Source organism: Carcharodon carcharias, chromosome 22 (genome assembly GCF_017639515.1).
Source record: "Carcharodon carcharias isolate sCarCar2 chromosome 22, sCarCar2.pri, whole genome shotgun sequence".
Taxonomy (NCBI): domain Eukaryota; kingdom Metazoa; phylum Chordata; class Chondrichthyes; order Lamniformes; family Lamnidae; genus Carcharodon; species Carcharodon carcharias.
In genome coordinates, this window is record NC_054488.1 from 16772694 (window position 1) to 16788334 (window position 15641).

Here is a 15641-nt window from a genome sequence, read left to right on the forward strand (position 1 = left end):
TGGGTTGTGTCCTCCCTAAAAGCCTCAGTATCTGCCCTATAATGTGGATCCCAATTCTGTGTACAAACTCTAACTGTGGGCTCATTAAGGTTTCATCGTTACCTGGTAGATTTCATGTTCTGTTAAGGAAGGTTGAGGTTTTAGTTTTAGTGGAATGCTCATTACCAAAGTTAAAACATTTTTTAAAAGTTGAAGTTTAAAAGGTTGAAGTGTCTGGTAAATGCTTTACATGCAGTGTTACGTTAGTTACAACCTGCTGAAAAGCTGAAACACTGTAAGATCAGCTATGAATGGGATCGTTCACCTCACTTGCTAAATGAAATGCGAATTGAAACTATTGAAGTTGTATCTCAAGTTCTGCACTGTTTTGTTCTGTCTTCAGTACAGCTGGCATCAGAGGTGTCGGCTTGGCTGGAGTCAGTACTCACACCTTCAAAGCGAAGGATGCTTGAACTAATTGCTTAAACTGACCTAAGAGGATTACGAGAATAGTTCCAGGGATGAGAGACTTCAGTTATGAGGGAAGATTGGAGACGTCGGGACTGTTTTCCTTGGAGAGGAGAAGGCCAAGAGGAGAATTGATAGAAGTTTTCAAAATCATGAGGGATCTGGAAAGAGTAGATAGGGAGAAACTGTTCCCGCTCGTAAACGGATCGAGAACCAGAGGGCGCAGTTTGAAATTGTTTGGCATAAGAAGCAAATGCGAGGTGAGAAAAAGCTTTTAAACACAGCGAGTGGTTCGGGTCTGGAATGCACTGTCTGGAAGTGTGGTGGAGACAGATTCAATTGAGGCATTCAAGAGGGCATTGGATGATTATTTAAATTGAAACAATGTGCAGGGTCATGGGGAAAAGGCAGGAGGTTGGCACTAAGTTAAAATGCTCGGAGAGCCAGTGCAGACACAATGGGCCAAATGGCCTCCTTCTACACCATACCAATTCTGTGATTCTGACAAGTAGGGAATGCTACACTGCCAGAGGTGCCTCCTTTTGCAGATCAAAGTCTGGTTCAGTGGCGGCTAAAGATACTTTGCCATCAACCAACACTCCTCCCACAATCTACATAACCACACAAACAAGCATTGGTACAGTCCCCACCACTAATTTCCTCCTGAGCAGCTAACTATACTGAGAAAATGGCACTAACCATTTGTCATCACCACAGGTGCCACTTGGAAAAATGCTGTTTAGTCTGGTGACATGGACACGGGAGTGAGTTCCGGGTCAGGAAGACTTTAGAATCGGGAGAGAAGGCAGTGTGCCAATGCCTTCCTGCCTCCTTGGCAGCGAAGATCAAGGATGGCCCACTAGCACAGAGGGCAAATGAGACCCTTAAGTGGCCAGTTAAAGGCCACACAAGGGCCTTATTGGAGGACAGCTCTTGCAGGCGGGGTCTCTGACCTTAAAGGGATGGGATGCCCGGCAGTTAATTGGGTCATGGCTCCTGGAAACCACAGAGGCAGGGTTGCCACTGGCTTTCCAGCCTCCATCTCTGGCATTAAATCCAGTCTGATAAGTGCACCGGTTATTCTGTCAGATCACAATTTTAAAGCTTTGTTAATTTTGAGCGAGTACAGGCTTTCAAGCAGCTTCATTCAGTGTGCTTGATAGGAGGAAAGTGAGAGCAAATTCCTCGTTACAACCTTTGACCATGTGCAGCAGGCAATTCCCTTTAGCTTGAATTACCCACTTTGTGCGTTGGAGGCAGTATTTCATTTGCTGTGTACAAAATGGCTGCTGTGTTTACTGACATGCTCGTGCCCTTTAAAGTCATTTTCTGAATGCAAAATGCTTTGAGATGTTGCTGAGAGGTCTGTCTTTTTCAAACAGTGTGATTATTGGGTAATAAACCCTGTTGGTGTGGTGGCCTCATCAATAATGTCAATTCAAGGTTAAAGGGCATATTTGGCTGCCAAAACTCTTTAACAAGTAATAAAAAATAGTGTATTTAATATTAACACTGTTCCATTTTAAACTGCCCATTTTGCTTTATTGACTCATGTTATTCCCAAGGTAGCAGTTTGGAAGAGTTACTTAGCCTGACCACATGAAGGAGCTGAATTTACAATGCAATGGATGCTGTGCACCCTTGTGTTGACAGCTGTACCTATGTCAATGTTAATTTAGTTCCTTCATTCTGTGTGCCTCAGTAACTCCATGAATTATTGTTACACCATTAACACACTGCTCAAATTACACAATATCCGTGAATAAAAAGAATTAAAAGGTATTAATGACAATGATCATCAAGGCCCTTTCATTCAGCATCGCCGGATCAAGAAGATGGCAGAGCAGCCCCACCTTCTCAGTCCAGGCAGTTACGGATGGCCTTGCCAGCAATGCTCACAGCCCAAGAATGAGTTTTAAAAATTGTGAGCCATGTTGAGCAGGACAGTCCCAGGTTTAACCCTTGACCTATGTAAATGCCTTCGTAAACAGCAGCGTTTTACATTTCAATTTTACCACAGCCAGGAAGATGCTTTATCCCATTTTTGATAGTACAGCATTGAAATTCTGTGACATTGAATGGAAGTTTCATTAATTGTAACGAGAAGGGGTGGAGTGAAACATTCATTTAATATTAATTTAATGTGTTCCATTTGTACTCTTTTATAACTTCACAACTATCCACAGCAATGATGGAGCAGTTTTGCCTGTCAAGTGTTTCACAGCTGCTATCAGCACTATTCTATAGCAGCAGATGAGGTCAGAGCAGGTCTCTCTGATGGCATTCATCCCTTTGAGAGGGAGCACTCAGCCACCACAAGCTAGATCCAAAACTAACCCACCATTGACACTACATGGCCATAGGCTTTAGTTATTTCTATGATTCGAACTCCGTCCCTCTGACTTGAAGGGTTCTCAAAATTCCCACATTTTTCACATCATCAGCAAGGATATGACTTTTGGACTTTTATGGCAGAGGACCCAACTGTGGAGTTAAGTGTGGAACCCTGCAGACAGGAGGCTAGGCCCATGAAGACCTGGGACTGAACATGCCCAGGCTTGTTGAGTACAGTGTGGATCGTTGCATGATACCAGACAATGAGAGGAGACAGAATATGCATTCTTCCCTTTAAAACAATCAACCCAGAGAAAGACTTCATCTTACACAAAACTAAAGCCCATCAAAATCTTGCATAAATAATTGCTACTAACTACTAAGGCAGGAAGGCAGCAATAAATGCAATTATGCAAACCTATCAATACTCCACATATACAATAGCTTTCAGTTCAAGACTAGTTACGGGGACAGGAAGACAACGATAAACATCATGCGAACCCATTAAAAACAATGAGACAACAATCACATGAAGAAGCCCACCAAAATCAGACAAAGAACTGACCTTGATTTGGATTGAGATAAGAAATTTGAAAAACAGCATAACTGGGTCACCAGTTATGAAGGGTGAGCAGTTTTAGAGGGTGAGCAGTTCTGGAGTGGTTGAAGTCGAGTTTAAGGAGGGAGAGGTAGCTGAACCAAGTGAAGGGAGGAGATCTGGAGGTTTGTAGGCCTGCAGGCAACATAACAGCAAGGGGCACGGGGTGGCAGGCTCAACCGAAGACAACAAGGCCACAACTGCAGCCCTCCAAAAGCTCGACCACCCACAACCGCACCCTCCACCCAACTGAAGAATCTTTGCAGATTCCACAGACCAGGACCACGTGGGGACAGCAGGCTCCAGAGGACACAAAGAGCGTACCCCAAAACTGCAACCATTTTACCTGGCTGGATTTCAAACTGTCAAGGAACCCTGGTTGGTGAGCATGATCCCTGACCTCTCCTAGTTCAGTTTAGTTAGGTTTTGGGAGTGGGACAAGGTTAAGGGGATTAGTAGCGTGATTTTCCCTCGTTATGCCGTGTGTCCCCCATTCTTAACTAAGTGTAGGTCTGTATAATCTCAGTGTTATCCTAACTTTATAAATTAATTTGTGACTTCAATAAACCCATTTTTTTTTCTTGCACCAAAACCAGTTGTCTGCTGCACTTTGTCACAACCCCCAAATAAGTCCATGGTCTAGAACCCAGGGAGTGGGAGCGATTCGGACCGCTCAGAAGTCAGAGGTGAAGCTGACACACACCACCACCTCCTACAGACTGGCAATACAACATTGTGCCCTCAGAGCGGTCAACCCAACTTTAACCACTAAGCGTTTTGGCCTCACACCAGTCTTATTGTTCAGTCATTGTTTCTGATTTGGTCCTGCCAGTTGACATTTAAGAATTAAACCAATGGTTATGTTGGTGCAATATTTTCTGTGAGAAAAAAAAACTCCATTGTATTGACTGTTCCCTCAACCCATTAACTTAGGTAAAATAGTCAGAACTAATCCTGGGAAGGAAATTTTGTTTGACGTGGACTCACAGGGCTGACAAGATGGAACACCTGCACTGCTTTAGGCACCAGGGCCCCATTTATCAGGTTGGGAAACCCGACGCCCATCCAGCTCGCAACAATCTACATAATATGTGCCTGAGGGCTGCTCCAAACAATAGCGAGGCTTCAGGGAGGCTTATCCACAACATTCAATTTTTGAATTCTCATGTTCAGGTTTCTGGTATAGAAATTTTCCAAGTCTTGGTACAATGGCACAAAATCCTTTTGCTCTTCGCGCTCAGTAGCATGATGACACTTTTCAATCTTCCACCCCCGAAGAAAATCCCTGAGGTAGCCAAACAGTGTAAGAATTCCACAACCCATATATGTCAACACAGCAACGAGCATAGGAGTTTCCTCAAAGGATTGATTAAATGGCTTTTTGTATAGTCCGCCATTCTGGGCAATGTGACGAATCTTCCTGTTCTCGACGAATGCTGGCTTCATGAAGCCGTTCTTCCTAGCCGTAACCTTGCCCTCCGAGTGCGCTTTCTCCGTGAAACCGTTGACGGTGCTATAAATGTCCCCTGGTTGCACCCCGCCCCGCCTCGTCCCTCCTTCTTATGCAGGTACAAAACATAATCAAAGAGGCTAATGGAGTGTTAGCCTTTATAAACAAGGCCCAGATTATAAAAGGGAAGGCGTTTGGCTGGAGCTATGAAAAACCCTGGTTAGATCAGACCTGGAATACTGTCTACAGACCTGAGCCCCACAAGTTAAAAAATATATATACTGGTCTTGGAAGGAGTACAGCACAGATCCACCAGACTGTTTTCAGGGCTCTGAGGTTAGGTTATGAGGAAAGATTACATAAAGTAGGTTTGTATTCCTCAGAATATAAAAAGGGGCAATTTGATTGAGGTTTCCATTATTTTAAAAGGATTGAGTAGATAAAGGGAACCCTCTTCCACTGATATGTTTAAGGAGTGTAGGACAAGGGGACATAATCTCAAAATCAGAGCCAGGCCATTCTAGGAGAGGAATTATGAAACATTTTTTCATGCAAAGAGTGGTAGAGGTTTGGAACTCTGTGCCTCAAAAAGCAGTAGATGAATAATCGTAAACCTGGGATTGATAGCTTTTCCTTGGGCAGGGTATAAAAGGATATGGAGTCAAGGCAGATGGATGGAGTTAAAGTGTAGATCAACTGGGATTCCACTGATTGGCAAAACTGGTTTAGGGAGTTGAATTCCTGATTCTATGTTCATTTGTTCATATCATGGCCCCTGCTCTTTTGGGGCCTACAATGGTCAAACACTAAACGGAGACTTAGATGCTCACCACTTTTATCCAAAAATACTAATGGTGGCACCATAAGGGCAGCCAGCATCACTTCACTGGCTTCTGGTGCCAGCATTTTCCCTCAGACCCCACCACTTCCTCGCCCTTCTCTGCACCCCACTACCCCTTCGCCTGCACCCCAGAGCATCATATGTTACATATGGGAAGTATCACAGGAATATTTCACTGATCACACCTCGCACCATCATATGGGACAGCTCACTTGGACTGTAGTTCAGAGAATTTCATTGGATTTTATAGCACAGAACCTGCTATCCAGCCCAATAGGTCTATGCTCGCATTTTCTGATACACATGTGCCTCCTCCCACCTTCCCTATCTAACCCTATCAGCGTATCCTTCTATTCCTTTCTTCCTCATGTATTGATTGTGCTTCCCCTCAGATGTACCAACTCAACTATTCCTTGATCTACATTCTAACAATCTTAAGTAAAGGAATTTCTCCTGAATTCCTAATTGAATTAATTAGTGCCCATCTTGTATTTATTATCCTGCATTTTGGACAACTCCATAAGTGAAAACATCTTCTTGATGTCTATCTTATCGAACCTCTTCTTAGTTTTAAAGACTTCTGTCAGGTCACCTCTCAGTTTTCCGTTTACTTGAGATAACTGCCCTAGCACATTCAGTTTTTCCTGACTCTCAGTTCTAGTATTTCCCTTGTAATTTGTTTTTCTACTTTCTTCTGTGCTTCTATATCCTGTTTTTATGATATGGAGACCAGAACTGTTCACAGTGCTGTTTGGTGTGATCATTTGAAGTTTAACATAGCTTCCCTACTTTTGAATTATATTCATCTAGGAATGAACCCAAGTCCCATGGTTACATTTTCTTAAGGCCTTATTAACCTGGGTTTCTGCAACCACAGGTCCCTCTGACCCTATACCCATTTAGACATTTTCCAAGAAGTATTGCTCGTACAAAATGCAGCACGGCACACTTACTTATATTGAAATTAATTTGCCTTTTACATAATCATTCTACAAGTTTGTTAATGTGCTGGTGCTTTGATCTCCAGTGCTGAATCTCTAACACTTGAAGGAAGTATCTCTTCTTAGGCAGTCCGTAGGGATCGAGGGTAATTTGTTTCTACTCCAGTTCAATGGGTTCTGAGAGGGCTGATAAGTCCATGGCTGAGATGGCTGATATGTGACAGAGTCTGCAGACTCTGCCACATATGGGGAGATGGTGCTTGAAGAGTTGGGCAGGTGAGATGTTTGGAGGCTTGTGTTCCCTCTCCAAGGCCTCAACTTTGCCTCTGTGTGCACCCAATGAAGTCCCTGGACATGTTTGGTGCAATTCCGAATAAACCTTCTCCATTTTGGTCAGTCACAAGCCTGGTCCTCTGATGAGTTGGTGGGGATGTTTGACGTCTTCAGGGATGCTTTGAGGATATTCCTAAAGCATTTCCCTTGTGCTCCTGCTGTGACCAAGCTCTGAGTAGAATAGTTGCTTTATGAGTCTGGTGTCAGGCATGCAAACAACATGTCCTGCCCAGTGGAACTGGTTTTGAGTAATTAGTGCCTGGCTTCAGAGAGCACGGTGCTGTTTGACCACATTGCTTGCCATCAGCTTTGGGGGATCTTGTGGTGCTACTTCTCCATTATTTCTCCAATGTAATGCCTGCACAACAACCCAAAACAACTGTTCCCTCTACCCCAATCGGTGGAATCAGGTGATCAATTACTCTTGCTCTACTTGTGAAAAGATTTGAACTAATTCCCTACTCCCAAACCTCCACATATCATGAAAAGAGATGTCATTTAGACAAATATTCACATTACATTATGTTAGTGGGTGGGGGGAGGCGAAGGTGAGTACAGGTATCAGGATGAAAATTAAGTTTCGCTTGGTTCAGGTTTGATTTTTGTTCACTACACTCAACTCAAGCCAACTGAACCACCATTCCTACCATCCTTACTCCAGATTTTCTATTTGGTATTAGGCATATTAAGAGATACAGAACCAAGATGGGTAGGTGGGGGAAAGATACAGATCAGCCACAATCTAGTAATCTAGTTGAATGGCAGAACAGGCTCAATGGGGATGTATCGACTACCACTGTTCCTTTGGAACCTGCATCTGAATGACCTGCAATGACTTTAAAGACCATCATAATCATTATGTAAAATTGCTGGAGGTGGGTTTCAGGTGCAACATTCCAATTAGACAACTCCAAATGAAGTGAATAGAAATTGAAAATCCCCAGTGAATTCCATCAACGTCATTAAATTGCTATTACAATTTTGTCCTGCGCTTTACTTCTGTTAGCTACCAGTACAGAATACTTTCCCATCTGCTGCATGCATAAGTTAAGGAGGTCAGAGTTAGACGAGGGGTGATTTTCCATGATGAATTTTCCTATTAAAATTTTCCAACTGTAACACGAAAATGCCATACATCACAGTTGTTATTTGTTGTGTTTAGACAACTCGAAAATCTGCTCCCCTGTGGAGCTGCCACCAATGACATTTCTGTGGGACATTAGCCAACTGGTATGATTGGCTTCCACAAGCCTTGCACCAGAACTAAAAGAGAGGCAGCTGCAGCAGAGTGAAATTGGATTGGAATCGAGGGAATGAGCCAGCAGAAACTGCAGGCTACAATTCACATCAGTAGTTTTCTAGTTTCAACTATCCACCACGTCATAGCACACTCAAAGTGATCACACTTCACAATTGAAAAGTTATTCATTTACAGGGCTGGATAAGCTCTTAGTCTTTAATTACTTGGGTGTGTACCACATGTCCTTGTGAAGTATATATAGCAGTTAATAGCACAAGGTCAGTTCTTTGTCCCAGATGTGTACAGCACTCTACAAGCCGACTGCTAGTATCCTAAATCCTAACTTGCACCATGTCCTGTTTAGCCATTACCCCTGTGCTTACTGACCTACAATGGCTTCCGGCCAGCAGCCACTCAATTTTAACATTCACATCCTTGTGCTCAAATCCATCCAGCCTATCTGTTTCCTCCCACAACCGTACGACGATTCAAAGATCCAGCTTTCCTTCGATTCTCACTTCTTGTGAATCCTTCGGTTCCTTTAATCCACCATTGTTTCTTTCCACTGCCCAGCCCCTTAAGCCCTTCAATTCCATGGGCAGGATTTTTCATTCGGCGTGCGGGGATGGGCCCGACACATCGATGCGTAAAATGACGCGCGATGACGTTGGGCGTGTGTCCTGATGTCATTGCATAGTCCCGCGATATTTCATTCGGGGGATGCGCCGGAGTCGGCTACATTCCCGCCAAAATGTAAACGGCCTATTAAAGCCATTAACAAAGTAATTGTTAACGCTGCCCATCCAACCTCAAGGTTGGCAGGGAGGTGATAAGTCCAAGCGGCCTTCGCTTTTTTTAGGAAGCCTCATCCACGGGAGGGATAAGGTTTCATGTAGGTTTTTAAAAATGTAATTAAACTGTACTTAAAAGTGATGGACATGTCCCAACTCATGTGACAGTGTCACGTGAGGGGGCATGTCAGGGAATATTTTTTTCTATTTTTCAGATTTTTTATTGTACAGCTGATCTCCCTGAGGCAGCACTTAGCCTCAGGGAGGTGAATGCGCTCTTTTGTGTGCATGCGTGAAAGAGAACACTCTTGACTCAAGGAATCCCCCCAACCTCCCCGCCCAATCCGGGAGCACATAGCGCTTCGGTGCGGACATCACGCTGGGCGGGCCGTAATTGGCCTGCCCACGTAAAATGGCGGCGTGCCCCCCAATTGGGGGCGCCAATCGGAGGCGTGCCGATCGGAGGCGCGCCTCCATGTGCCGGCTCTTAAACTCCCCCCTTAATGGGGGGATAATTCTGCCCATAGATTTCATCGCTGCCTTGAAACACATAGCAGCATCTTATCATTTCAACTCTGTTTCAAAGACAGGCTTCCTGGCAGCGTTCCAAGCATTGACTCTTCTGCTTCTCGAGTTCCCAAGAGAATTGGTGGCAGAGCACAATGTTCAGCCTTAACCATGCACCTCCCAGCACCCCGCATCACCCTTTCTACCATCACAAATACATTCACTGTGTGAAGGTCAATTAGCCAGCTATGGATCAGAGAGCTTACTGAAGCACAGTGCACGAGTAAGTTGAAGCAAATGAAGGTACAACTAGTGGAGGTGCATCCAGTTGCCAGAATGTTGTCAGTGTGACTCAGTGGTAGTTCTCTTGGCTCTGAATCAGAAACTGTGTGAGTTCTACTCCCACTCCAGTGTCTTAAGCCCAAAATCCAGGCTGACACTCCAGGCCAGTACTGAGGGAATGTTATACTATCTGAAGTGCTGTTTTTCAAATAAGATGTTAAAGCCGGGACTTATTAGCGCTCTCAGTTGGATATAAAAGCTCTCATCATGTTACTTCTCAGGGGTGTCCTGACAAGTATCTATTTCTCAACCAATACTACTAAGAACAGATTGTCTGTGTCACGAATGAAATTTATGTGTTCCTTTTTATTAGCTGTGATCAATATGTTTGTATGTTAAAGGTGTTTGTTTTCTTACCCTCAAATTTTTTGTCCAATTTAAATAATCCCAGCAGCAAGCTTTGTGTGAGTTTTAAAACAATTTTTTAAATTATTATTCATTCACGGGATGTGGGCTTCGCTGGCTGGGCCAGCATTTATTGCCCACCCCTAATTGCCCTTGAGAAGGTGGTGATGAGCTGCCTTCTTGAACCGCTGCAATCTATGTGGTGTAGGTACACCCACAGTGCTGTTAGGAAGGGAGTTCCAGGATTTTTACCCTGCAACAGTGAAAGAACAGTGATATATGTCCAAGTCAGGATGCTGAGTGAATGGAAGGGAATTTCCAGGTAGTGGTGTTCCCATCTACCTGCTGCCCTTGTCCTTCTAAATGGGAATGGTTGTGTGTTTGGAAGGTGCTGTCAAAAGAGCCTTGGTGAATTCTTGCAGTGCATCTTGTAGATGGTACACACTGCTACTATTGTGCTTCGGTGATGGAGGGAGTGAATGAAGTGCCAATCAAGCAGGCTGCTTTGTCCTGGATAGTGTCAAGCTTCTTGAGTGTTGTGGGAGCTGCACTCATCCAGGCAAGTGGGGAGTATTCCATCACACTCCTGCCTTGTGCCTTGTAGATGGTGGACAGACTTTGGGGATTTAGGAAGCGAGTTACTCATGACACAATTCCTAGCCTCTGACCCACGCTTGTAGCCACAGTATTTATATGGCTAGTTCCAGTTTCTGCTCAATGGTAACATCCAGGATATTGATAGTGGCAGATTCAGTGATGGTAATGCCATTGAAAATCAAGGGGTGATGGTTGGATTCTCTCTTGTTGGAGATGGTCATTGGTTATATATCACCACACACTTGCCCTGGAGCTTTAAAATGTGACATCTCACTCAGTTGACTCAAACACATTATCACACACAGAAAGATTAGATACAAATGAAGGTAAAATAATAAAACTGCAACTTATGTTTGTCTCAGTCTCTTTTATGGCAGGCTTGTAGTTTCTTAAATGAGTCAATGCCTTAGCTGAAGTGAAGGTCTTGTAAACCATATCTCAGTAAGCTGCAAGGCTTCTTTTAGTTGAATTTCCAAGAGGCTGGTTCTCAGGTGAACTTGAAGTTGGAACAGGTTAAGGGGTGTCCTTCTCCCACTTTCAAGGTATTGCTGTTTATTACCTTGTTTACTTGGATGATTTATAGCTGGCTTGATGGTTTTCCAATGGAACTCTGTATCTGCTGAAGATACTTGCTTCTTGCTGTTATTTTAAAAGCAGACAACAAGTTCAAAGTCCTTTTTTCAAAACATTGTGTGTTGTTTACACTTCCTGTTTTGTCATTTGAGACCTTGAAATTCACCCAGTCTAGTTTGGATGAAGGGTCATCATAATACACTATTTCTGTTCAGGGGAGCTTGCTGTGTGCAAATTTCCTACCACAGTGACTACACTTCAAAAGTATTCATGGATTGGTGCTTTGGAATACTAAAGTTATGAAAGGTGCTAATAAAATCAAGTACTTTTTTTCTTGAAGAGGGTCAACTTGAATGTTCCTTCAACTGCAGAGCTGGAAATGCAAACCTCACCAATAAATGCTTTCGTGGCTCCAGTATTAGCCGTGGCTCCACTTGTATCCAGTCCTCAAGCACAATAATCCAGGATGATACTCACAATGCAGTACTGACACAGTGCTGCACTGTTGGTAGTGCAGACCTATGGATGAGATGTTAAACTGAGGCCCTGTCTACCTTCGCAGGTGGGTGTAAAAGCAATATTTGGACAGCTGACAGTAGCAACATTCCAGAAATTTAACGTATCCTTTTTAATTTGTGCATATGTTAGCAAACTGTTTCCACTGGCAGGAGTGTCAGCAACCAAAGGACACAAAAGATAATTAGCAAAAGAAACAGAGGGAAGATGAAGAGAAATTTATTTGCACAATGAGTTGTTATGATATGGAATGCACTGCCTAGGAGCATGGTGGAAGCAGATACAATACTAACTTTCTAAAGGGAATTAAATACATAAAGGAAAATTTTGCAGGGCTATAGGAACTGGAACTAATTGGACAGAACCAGAAGAGGCACAATGTGATGAATGACCTTCCACCATGCTGTATTAACTGTATTGATTTCGAACAGAAACAAACTATTAAAATATCCACTACAGATCATGTGACATTTGGCATTTTGAGCTCCAGACAGTCCTGAGTCCCAAGCAAATGCTGAATCAAATATGGACATTGACAGCCATCCAGGGAATTCACACAACCATTTGTTAAAGGATGGACCATCAATAAAAGAATATAGCATTCCAGCCAGCTCATCTTTCTATTTCAGCATGGACAAAAGAAACATCAAAACTCAATGTGTGTCTGACAAATGTGAATGGATCCCCATTGACCTTCCATTGTATTATGATGGTTGCTGATATCAATTGATGCTCATGGTCCAACCAACGATTCAACCACCAATGAAGCAATACTGTTGAGAACATCTACAAAATTTCCCCAAGCCTTTAACATCGGAACAAAACAGTGGACACCAAACTGGAGGGTGGAGGGGGGAGAAACAAAAGTTATGGCTGAAGAGGAGGAATTTTTTTTAAAAAGTCCTTTCCAAATCTCCAGGTGCATGAAACTAAGTAGGACTAACCAATAAGTGGGAAGTAGAAGTGTAAACTGAAAGGGATTACAGGTTGCATACAGAGGGTTGACAATCATCAGGATTAGTCTGGAGTCTTCAGGAATTGAAGATCAATCTCCAGGACACTGCTGAATGCAACCCTGGTGAAAAATCATCAGGACATTAAAAATGGACCTTTTTTTGTAATTTTCTTTGAACTTTTCTCTTTAACAGATATGAATATATTGAAAATTGGAGTAAAAGAATTGGCTGACAGCAAATATCATCCAACTGGGCAATGAGTCTTTTTGCTTTCCAATTGTCATAGGGAGGCAAAGAATGGATATTCTGACTGAATAATGGTTGGAGTGTGGGGGCAAGTCATGTGATGAAACCTCCAGGACTACATTTAATCATATTTGGCAACCCTATGCATGCAGTGCAGGATCAGTAGCTTGGACACCCCTTAATAATTCTTTCACTGCACGCTTCTGAAGAATAATTGCTGTTAAGTGAATAAAATATGGTCATGGATTATTCAGTCAGATCAACAGTGTTGTATCTATCACCTAGATTCAACAAGATTATGTCAAAAATTGGCCACTTAGTTCATCTGCATCACTCACTCCACTGCTAACTGTAGTTAAAGAAGCAATTAACACACCTCCTGCCTACGAGCTTATATTGATTTTTTTTGCCTTATAGATTTTGCTCTGCTTCACATACTGTTGACGTGTGCAGTAATTTTCTCGTTGGCTCACTAATATTTCATCCAGACATAGGTCACTAACTAAACATAAAGTAGTTGCTTGAACTCACCTGGAGTTTGGCTGTCCTTACTGCTCTTGGACGTACACCTGTGTGATAACTGTTCAACTAAGCATTCATCTGAGGTTAGTGATGCACTCACATTTCATGGAAGGAGAAGCAGGAATACTACGGGTGTTGAAAATATGGAAGAAAGACAGAAAATGCTGGAAGCACTCAGCAAGTCAGGCAGCAACAGTGAGGAGTGGAACAGAGTTGATGTATCAGGCTAATGGCCTTCCATCAGATTGGGGAAATGCTAGACAGAGATGAACCATTTTTACACAAATACAGAGCCAGGGAAGAGGGTGGAAGAGGGGCATATGGGGTGGTGGGACTGTAAAAGAACAAACGGGGAAGATCTGTGATAGGGTGGAAAGCAGAAATGACTAAATTGACATGTGATTTAGATGCAAGGCAAAAGGAGTTGATAATGGGATCAACGATGGAAGCAAAAGATAGTTCCAGAAGGGGTTACAAAGTGTTCAAGAGAAAATGAAAAATTAAGATGGAATTTCATATTTTTCAAAAATAAATCCTTCCCTGCCTCAATGCTTGAGAATCTCAGCCACCCCTTCTCAGTGGGAACTTAATGTCTTCATTTACAAACATACAAACATATGAATTAGGCCACTCAGCCCCTCAAGCCTTCTCCATCATTCAATAAGATCCTGCCTGTTCTAATTTTAACCTCAACTCCACATTCCTGCCAACCCCCTATAACCTTTTGCCCCCTTTCTTATCAGGAATCTATCTAGCTCTGCCTTAAAGATATTCAAAGACTCTGTCTCAACCACCTTTTGGGAAGAGAATTCCAAAGCCTCACAACCCTCTGTGAAAAATAAAAATTCCTCATCTCTGTCTTAAATGGACGACGCCTTATTTTTAAACAGTAACCTTTAGTTCTAGATTCTCCCACAAGAGGAAACACTATCTCCACATCCACCTTGTCAAGTTCTCTCAGGATCTTATATGTTTCAACCAAGTCACCTCTTACTCTTCTAAACTCCAGTGGAAGCAAGCCTCACCTGTCCAGCCTTTCCTCATAAGACAACCCGCTTTTGTATTTCTTTGTATCAAGAAAGCTCAGTATAAAAATGATGAAGCCCTGCAGTGCAGGGCCTAATAAATGACATTGTGAATTAATAGAGTCTATGAACATTCGGTCATTTCACTAGTTTCTCAAAAAAGTTTTAATTAGGAGGCCGCTGGCACTCTTCTTCATTTTATACAGCCTTGGGACACAGGTCTTAAATAAAACTCCTCATCATTCAATTACCAATAAGCAACTGGTGCCAACCTAAGCCAAAAAAACAGTCTTGTCTGATTCTGACCAAATCCAGACGTTTCCTTTGAATAACCCTTTCACTATAGAGGCCAAACAGTTTCATTCAATACGATCATTCAATGAACTGATCACTGATGTGCTCTTTTTTGGGAGGGGTGAGGGTAATCGGAAAATATGACTCAGGTTATAGGTTCATGCATACACAGGACTGTAGGAAAATCTACAGAAACTAGCTTTACATTTCCAACCGCATGCCTTTTTAATTCAGTGTCCCATTCCCAGTTTGACCTCCCTGACCTCAGCCACCTACACTGTTCCAATGTAGTTCAATGGAATCTCAACGAACGTCACCTCATCTTTTGATAAGGGACTTTACACCCTACCGAACTCAACATTGAGTCCAGCGATTTCATCTCATAATCCACTGCTCATATATTTCTGTCAACATTCTGCTGCTGCCATTTTCACTTCCTCTAGACCCATCTTTTTTTTGCTTTATAACACTTGTCTCATTGTGACTCCCCATTTGCTTTGCACCCATCACCCTTAACATTTTTTAATCACACCTGCTCTCCACTTCATCACAGCTCTTCCCATTTGAACTACTCCCCTCCCACCCGCCCCTGCCACCACCCTTCCCGACTCCCTTTCCCTTGCCTCTGGACTTACTTAAAACCTGTTGTATCTCAAACTTCTCTGAAGCAAGGTCACCAACTTGAAATGTTGGTGGGATCTTCCCAGCCTTGTGGAGACAGATTAGGAGGCAGCACCAGGAGC